This window comes from Palaemon carinicauda, chromosome 7 (genome assembly GCF_036898095.1).
Source record: "Palaemon carinicauda isolate YSFRI2023 chromosome 7, ASM3689809v2, whole genome shotgun sequence".
Classification (NCBI taxonomy): Eukaryota; Metazoa; Arthropoda; class Malacostraca; order Decapoda; family Palaemonidae; genus Palaemon; species Palaemon carinicauda.
In genome coordinates this window covers 133,066,662-133,074,034 of record NC_090731.1, presented here as the reverse complement: position 1 = coordinate 133,074,034, position 7,373 = coordinate 133,066,662, and the positions used below count along the sequence as shown (strand labels likewise).

Here is a 7,373-nt window from a genome sequence, read left to right as displayed (position 1 = left end):
CTATTCCTCTATATTTACTGACACGTTGCAAATATATACATATTCATAGGTAAACATTTATCTCTTCTAAACACACTTTTACACACCTCGGTAATCTAAAGCCATAAATGCACTCATTTATGATTTATTGATATATGCAATTATATATTTCATAAACAATTCCAAATTATATCAATAGATACCCACATGTATGTAGATTCATAATCTATAAGAATTCTATAATTGATTGAATTTGGTGATAGTTGTCATCAATTAGCCATCTACTGACAGTCATTTTTTTTTTCATAATAAATCATGCAGTATTTAATATCACCAGGACATTGATGATTGATTAGGTTGGTTACTTTTTTTCTATCACTCTAATGTAAATTCAATTTGTCAAGTCTCGGTTTTCCATTTCTCTTCACTATCACCACTTCTTCTATCTTTGCATTTGCTCTTTACTGTTAAATGTCTCTATTCTTTCTCAACTAACTCTCTCTGCGCTGACCAAAATAGATCTTGTTTGTATGCATAGATGGTCGTGTATTTTGGAAGCAAGCGCGTGGCTTTATATAATTTAAAAATATAACCATGCATGTGTGAATTTTGCCCTTTTTTCGGTTGGAAGTGGGCACGTTCACCTACTCTATTGGTGAGTGGAAACAATCATAAGCATGAAAAAATTTACAGTTGGTGGGCCACACATATGTATAAACACACATAAAGTAGTGTTTGGTAAGGAAATATCTCAATATTTTCTTTATAAATAAGACACATAAAATTGCACCAAATAAATGAACTTTCTTTTAGTTTCTTTACATGAAGTTACAGCCAGACAAGCGCAGACACATAAATGGACAGGGCGCAGTAGGGGCGCTTGCTTCGTCATGCTGAATAATATACGTTTTGCTGGTTTTGGATAAAAGTAATGAATTCTAGGAAAGCCTACGCACCAACCTTCGGAGATATTTATCCTCACGATTTTAATAAGCTGTACGTTATTTCTCTCTCTCTCTCTCTCTCTCTCTCTCTCTCTCTCTCTCTCAAGATGAAGGTAAACATTCTCTCTCCTCAGAATGGTGGTCATGAGTTCGATCCTCAGTAAGGTAGGGATGATTTGGGTACCCTCCCGTATATCTATTCAAGCTTTAATGAACTAATCTGTAAAGCTTTACTGTAGGTCAGATGATTCTCTCTCTCTCTCTCTCTCTCTCTCTCTCTCTCTCTCTCTCTCTATATATATATATATATATATGTATATTGAATTAAAAGCTCAAGATAGAGACGACTGGTGAAATGTAACCGAGGCTCTTTATGTCAATTGGCGTAGGAGGAGATAATGATATGTATATATAAATATATATATATATATATATATATATGTATATATATATGGATATATGTACATATGTATAACTGTAAAAATGAATATGTACAGTATATATATATATATATATATATACATACATATATATATATATATACATATATATATAAAAAGAGAGAGAGAGAGAGAGAGAGAGAGAGAGAGAGAGAGAGAAGAAGAAGAAGAAGAAGAAGAAGAAGAAATCAATCGATTCGATGTTATAAAGTAGCACGGCAACTACTTAGATGAAAGAAATAAAATAAAATTACAGACGTGAGCAATGAGTGCTCCATCAAACTGTATACTCCATATCATAATTAAAGATTGAATGGCAGCAAAGAGAAAATTCTTCCTTCCTTGGAATGAGAACCATTCATCAAACATTCTCTCTCTCTCTCTCTCTCTCTCTCTCTCTCTCTCTCTCTCTATTGTTATGAAAGTGTTTAGAACTAGTATATTCATGTAATGTGAAATATACATATTTACGTATTACAGAGACATATTACCTACAATTCCTTGAAAAACTGATTTTAAATGACAGCTACATTGATTTAATATTCACAAAGTTTGCCCTTATATTTTAATTTGTTATTTTATGATCACAAACTTTATGCTCTATTACGACCACATTATAAGAAAGCATAAACATTAAATGAGTTCAGGAAACTCACCTTGAAACCAGAACAAAAGCAATTTTTATTGGATATCTTACTGCGTTCGATCACACTATCGATTTTTGATTAAGCAAGGCAGAGACCAGGACAATCCACCACCTACACGATCTTTCCAATACTGATAGCAAATAAACATTCCCCTTATATATTAAAGATCAAGTCTCTCTCTCTCTCTCTCTCTCTCTCTCTCTCACTATATATATATATATATATATATGTATGTATATATATATATATATATATATCTATATATATATATATATACATACATACATACATACATACATACATATTTCTGAGAGGCATTGACAAATGTATGACTACTTTGTGGAGGGGGTTGAAAGTGTTGAATTTGGCGTTCAATAGTTTTGAATAATACCCTTTACTGATGAGTTACTCAAGTGATTAGGGTTTTGCGTGCTATCAATTATCAAATTGTTATACATTGCTTACATTTATTATTAGACTTCTAAAGTGGTTTATTTGTACCAGGCTTTGATTGCTTAAAATGATAAACTTTGCATGAATTTGCATTTTACTGTTGAAGTTCATCGCTTATATGGGCTATTGAATGCATTAAAGATATTGCTAGTTCGATCGTTGATTATTGTCTAGAGCTCTTCTTAGACTGTTAGTCATAGCTCCCAAAATAGACATGGCTTCATCTTTTATTTATTTATTGAAATACCGTAGTTTGCCAGTAAATTCTATTAATTGTTGAAAATACATTGCTTGCATCAGATATGTTTGCAGCGCGTATTTAAATCTATAAATTACTTGCTTTTATTGGTTTTTGAAATCATATAATGAATTGTGGAAAAAATACTTTGCTTAGAATAAAATGCGTATGCCTTTCATTAATTGCTTGTTTCTGCTAATTTACTTATATATGCTGAATTGGCGGTATATACATTTTTTTTTATACTTAGTAAATATTTATTGGTTGCTAGTGATTGTAATTATGGAATTTAGGTATATTATTTGTTTCTTACTTTTATTGCACACTTTTCTCATAATTTGTTTAAATAACATTCTCTTTTCCACATTCAACCCTTTACTATACTTTTCTAGTAAGTGTTGTTAATTGCTAGTTATCAATATATTGTGTTTACTATTTAGTGCTTAGTGTCCCGCAGTGGACTAGAAATGGCTGGATGTGTTGTTAATGTTGTTGTGAATTGCGTATATGTGCCATCTGTTAGAGCAAGCAGCCCGGCCAATCCGTCCTCCTGCCATGACGCAATTCAGGTCCTTCATGTTCTGTTTGGAGGTGACTCACGGCTGTATCTCAAAATAACCTGACGAAGCCGATCAAAACAAACATTTGCTTCTTGTGTACGGTAATTCTTGAAGTTATCAGCCCACTCAGGCTGTCAGGAACCATCTCTCTCTCTCTCTCTCTCTCTCTCTCTCTCTCTCTCTATGAAGGACGGGGATACTGTATAAACTAAGAGTAAGATACACGTTAATACAAGCAAATAGTTATATAATTCATTAAATTTAAAGTTTGAGCATTCGAGACTGATTGACAGTTATGGGAAAAGAAGTTCGATATAGAGTTGTCAAGATGACGAAATATAAATTGTGAAATTCTACTTATTGAAGATGTGATTAAGAAAGAGAAATACTATGTAACATTTAGGAAATGGGGCGAAGCGAAATACTGTCATGTAGAAGAACCTAACATTATAAAGTTAGGAACACGAAACGAAGATGAGGCGCCGAGTCAAAGGTAAATCTGATACCGTAAAAACTACCCGTCTTACCTAGGCAGTGTCTCAAAAATAAAAATTATGTCGTTTTGAGAAACATGTTGTGCTATGTAGTTACTTATAGAGGCTACTTGCAAATAAAGAAAAAAATGTAATATACTGTAAAATAAAAATCTGAACCACGTGACATTAACTTAACTAGTATTTTTAGGTAAAGAAATCACTAAAATTATTGTATTTTGGCAGCATTTAAGAATGCTTCCATGCTCGCTCTACAAAATAGAATAAAGCACTTTTTACCAGGGCCACCTTTTATTCGTAGCCAATACTATTTAATTTTTTTTTTTTTTTTTTTTTTGTACGTAACGTAAGTTATTTACTAACAGTGTAACAAAACGGAAATATATATCTAACAGCGGTAGAACGTTTCCTCTGGAGAGCACCGGAGATAAAATAACACTCCTGGCACTGCCACTTTCATGCTTTAGCTTCGGGCTTTGAATACACACACACACACACACACACACACACACACATATATATATATATATATATGTGTGTGTGTGTGTGTGTGTGTGCGTGTTTGTGTATATACACATGCATTGTGGGCTTGAAGAACTGATTTTAAATACTATAGACTCTCGAAAAACCTGCTAGTGGCCTAAAAGCAATACATTATATCATATATAGATAGATGTATAGGTATGGATATACTGTATATACACGCTTTATGGTTATGAATAATAGATTTTAAGTACTTTGGGTTCTCAAAAAAGAAAAAAAAAACGCCATTTGGGCCGAAACCAGTATATCGTCTCAAGGTAGCTGTTAGGTACTAACAGAAAGGCGAGGTGAATGTAATTGACTTTATTCAACATTATGACGAGGTTATATACAAACGGTTGAGGGCAGCAAGTGCACACAAATTCCAACAATGTGAAACATTCAATGATGAGCTTAAAAGTTTTTTTTTATTATTATTAGTGCGAGAGAGAGAGAGAGAGAGAGAGAGAGAGAGAGAGAGAGAGAGCCCCCCCCAATAAAAAAAAAGTTTTACGATGTATGAGCGTGTATGAAACACGTCCGGTACAATATACTAGTTATAAAATATATTTATATATACTATGTCAACCATTTCATGTGGATGTCAATTCGTGGTTACCACCGAATGGTTTAATTATTATTAATTTTGGGAATAGGTCATAAGAGATTCTAACTTTAGTCCACATATTCCAACAGAGAAGGAAGTTAAAATTTTCTTGCGACAAATAACCATTTGTTTGAATACGCACTTCACACACAGAAACGCAAGCCGAAATATTAGTTTAAAGATGTATGTGATGAATTCTTCTTGAAAAAGAAAAATCAAACGTTGACTTCTGCACCATAAAGTTTTGCGGAAATCACGCAAACGCACATTGCAAAGGATGGCTTCAGTTCAGGCGTCCCTCCCAAAGCCGGAAGTGTAAAAGAACCCAGCCGCCCTCGCGTAAGCCATTAGGATCAAGGAAAAAAAGGATATCAGGTTCTGTATAAAAAGGAAATGAATGTCGATGAGATTGGTACGGCGAGGGCTTCAGTTTTGGGTATCGGAGGCTAGGAAGCTCTTGTGGGAACCTGTGTAGAGCTTCGTTTGTGGTCGGCTGATGTAACAAGGGGGCCTCTCTGTTTTTCTATGACATGCAAAAGTATCATACGTGTAAGTGTATACACACATACATGCATATATATATATATATATATATACAGTACACAACAACAACAACAACAAATGAAGCCGTTCTAGTCCACTGCAGTACAAAGGCCCCAGCTTGTCAATTCTATTAATGCCTGGGTTTTGGCCTGTTTTCAGCACGCTGGCTAGTGCAGATTGCTGATGGTGGGAAATTTTAGTCTAATCGCTCACAGAAAAGTAAACTAGTATGGGTGTCTTTGACTAGTACAGTTTTGCTAACCGAGGCATTGTTCAAATCCTTTAAGGTTTTTAAAGGCCGCCCATGAGTGGCATTGACCTATCGAGCAGGACAATGCCCTAGAGGCTGACCATATACACATATGATCAGCGCCCAGGCCTCTCCACCCAAGCTATGACTAAGGAGGGCAAGGCAATGGCTGCTGATGGCTCAGCAGACAGACCTATAGCTCCCCAACCTCCCCATCTGGTAAGGTTGCAGCGGCCTAAGAAAATAACGAGTTTGAGAGGGAATAGAACCCCAGTCTGGCGTTCACCAGTCAGGGACGTTACCACATCGGCCCCCACAACCCTTTAACCTCATTAAGGTACCCCACACATACGTATTAGCATATTACGTAAGGGGTTAATGTCGTCAATTCCCTTCTTGCGGTGCACTGTAGGTATTACTGAAGGGTCTTTGCTGGATCCCATGAGTCAATCCCTGCACCCACTTTTTTTTCTTCTACTTTACCTCGATCGCCTCTTCCTTTCCTTATCCCTCAGATACGCCTTGGCGCGTAATGATCTACCCGGTCCCAGCGCTTGGCCATATGGACTAAATTCTATAAATCAACATACATGCACACATATTACATAATATATGTATATCATATATTATATATATATATATACAGTATATATATATATATATATATATCACATGTATATATATGTATGTATATATATATGTATATATATATGTATATATACATATATATATATATATATATATGTGTGTGTGTGTGTGTGTGTGTGTGTTTGTTTGTGTATTTTGATTAAAGTGCAACAGCCACAATGATTTCTTAATTTCTGGTAAATAACTGTTACAAATGCAATAACAACTATTTTTTTTTAAGTTTCTTATGATAAACAACGCTAACCGTTCGTGAAGTATTGTTTGATAATAGTTTGCAGAAGGAAAGGAAGAAACAAATATAACGAGAATATGCAAATGTGTCAGTGATTTAAGAAATGCAGACATTGGACGTAGACCGTAAGATGTTGACAACGATTAGAAGTTATATGATGAATGTTAAGCGGGTTTTAGAGTGTCTAGACGTTTAATTGGCTATTTTAGTATGAAGTGGACGTTCTGGAAAACCTGGAAAAGAATTTTTTATGTCTCTTTGGCTCTTGTTAATCATTATTAAGGAAGGAGTGATGAGAGAAAACTGAGAGTGGCTTGGATAAGTGGGTTCAAAATTGTGGGATGGGTCGTTCATTAAGTAGCTGACAGTTTACAAATGATTAAGTTTATTGGTATGAAAGAAAAAAAATAGAGATACACTGGAGAGAATATGTGAAAAATGGAACAATGATTGCTCATAGATTTGTTTGAGCAAATGTAATGCATTATTTTAGTCGGAAAAAACGAGTATGGTCGCAGCATAAAAGTAAGGTAGGTAATAGGGTCCTTGCAAAATGTTTTTAAAATAAAATTTTGAACTATACAAAAAGGAATGTTGAGCCATCTCAGGTGGATATAGTTGGGTGTGCATATTGAATACCAATGGAAGGAAAGGGGTGAAAGTAGTAGAGGTTAGTTTTGTTTATTTCTTGTAGAATTATAAGTGTTGATAGCGTGAGGACTAGAAATACGACGATACATTTAAGAAGATATTACCCTGAGTGAAAGTTATTTTATCGTGTTTTGGGGTACTTGCACTACGTGGAGAAATTGTACA

General features: G+C 34.6%; 1 protein-coding gene across 1 annotated transcript in view; it reads left to right on the top strand.

The window, feature by feature from the left end:
* The window catches only part of LOC137644016 (interference hedgehog-like), a 363,398-nt gene that overhangs the window by 123,968 nt on the left and 232,057 nt on the right, over nucleotides 1-7,373 (top strand). The window lies entirely within an intron of this gene.